Here is a 2,200-nt window from a genome sequence, read left to right as displayed (position 1 = left end):
CAACAGACGCCTCCTGCAGCATTGGCCTGTTATCACATAGCCGCTGCGTACACAGACGCACATTAGCGTACATCTCTGAATCGGGCCCAGTGTGGCCATTTTGTGCGTGTAGTTTTGATATTCATCAAAGTTCTTATTATTCTTTGGTTGTTACGATCACATTTTCCAGTCTGTCTAGTGTTTTTTATTTGTATTATTATTGTTTGTACAGTAGGTCTTTGTATTCAGCCAATCCTTATACAGGGTGCATATAATTTTGTGTCGCTGTCTGAGATATCATTATACACTATGTTTAGTTCTTTGGGAATCGGTATTTAATGGGGATGAAATACCAACAGTGGATGCCCGACGGACCTAATTCTCGACTAACCCTAATCCTCCCCTCTTTCCCCCCCTAACCCTCCCTTAGTGTTGCCTAACCCTAACCCCCCCTCCTAGTGCCTATCCATAACCTCTCCCAGTGCCTAACCCTAACCCCCCCTCTTAGTGCCTAACCCTAACCTCTCCCAGTGCCTAAACCTAACCCCCCCTCCCCGCACCCTAAACCTAACCCCTCTGGGAGGTGCCTACCCCTAACTACCCCTAATGGTGCCTAACCCTAACCCCCCCTTTCCCTACCCTAACCCTCCCGGGGGGGTGCCTAATCCTAACTCCCCGCGGGGTTCCCTAAAACTAACCCTTCCCCCCCCCAACCAGCTAAGACACCTGGCTTACCTTTGTTCAGTATGCTGGGTGTCAGGATTTTACAGTGGGGCTAAAGATAGGCGTCGGGATTTTTTTGCAAAACCACCCTCAAGTGTTTTGGTTCGATTTTGGTTCTGGATTTCTTTCAAATATTGATTAAAAACTGCTAAAATCATGTAACTTGTACCTGTGTTTGTTCCTATAATATTATTTTTGCCATCTATAACATTCATTTCCAGTAAATTTTGACCACTTTGGCACCAGAAATCACCAGGGAGGGACTAACATGTAATCAAAAACACAGAAAGATACAGTTTCCAAATTCTGGCTTGAACCGAGCCAGGACTCGGTTCTACTCGGAACCCTAAATGTGATCCAAGCCGGAACCCCTGAAGTTCAGGTGTGTTCAGTTTTCAGCAAACCAAACCGCTCATCTCTACTTAATACAGGTGGAAACTACACAGGTCCATCATGTTAACGAATAGGCCCTTAGGAATTAATTGAATGGAGGATAGATGCTAATGGGTAAAATAGTTCCTAGCAGATGCCACAGTTTACAGAAATAAACAATAAACGAAGGAAAGAGAACGGCACTCCCATACAGTGTTGGACATAAATTAAACTTAAATTGCTGCCCAAAGTATTTCCTGGTCTTGCTTTCAGTTACATTAGGAATGCAGGGGTAATAGGGAGTGTGACTAGTGGAGTAGAAAGCAAGACTAGTAATATGTATACATCAAAAATAACTTAAGTAAAATAAAAGATAATAAGTGGAATAAAACAATACAAAACAGTGAAAATAATAAATATTAACAATAATAATGCCCGTGAAGTATTTGAGGCTGCAGTATTAAATGCGTTTTTTAAAATGGTGAATCTGAGAGCTGGTCTTGCTCCTTAGTCATTTGACACCAGCTTAAGCCTAAAGCACTTAAGCATCTTCAAAACTTTTCCAATCACCCTGTGGAAAGTTACTGCAGGGTTCAGTGGTCACTATCCTATTAGTTATCAGTGTATTCATCAAATGTAGGACCAAAAGTTTTGGAGGAACTTTTCCAACACCCCGTGACAATGAACCAGACATAGATGTAGTTGTTTGCGATTTCACCAACAGGCGTTAGGCTTTTTAGCTTCTTGACAGGAAAATTGCTGACTACAAAAATGACACCAACCTTGCTGACACTTTCTGGGTCTCTAACCACAATGGAGCTTGTTTTTCCCCAAGTTAGACCTTTTGATAGCTGTAATTAATGTTCTTCCCTTTACAGTCCCTTGTAGGATAAAATGCTACCTAAATGTGGTAGACCCCATCTTGAGCTACGAGATAATTTCTATTATTAAACTGCTTAGATTTTGTGTCAATGCTATTGTGTTTTTTAGCTTAGCATTGTCTGATTACCCTGTTTATTTCACTGTTATGAGAATGTTCAGCACTTATGCATTAGGTTTTTATAGACCATCCGATGCCACCCTTGCCCCCAAAGAGAATGTCAATAAACCACACAAAAAGCCACTG

The sequence above is a fragment of the Taudactylus pleione genome, unplaced genomic scaffold (assembly GCF_031769625.1).
Source record: "Taudactylus pleione unplaced genomic scaffold, aTauple2 ptg000407l, whole genome shotgun sequence".
Taxonomy (NCBI): domain Eukaryota; kingdom Metazoa; phylum Chordata; class Amphibia; order Anura; family Myobatrachidae; genus Taudactylus; species Taudactylus pleione.
This window is presented reverse-complemented; position numbering follows the sequence as displayed.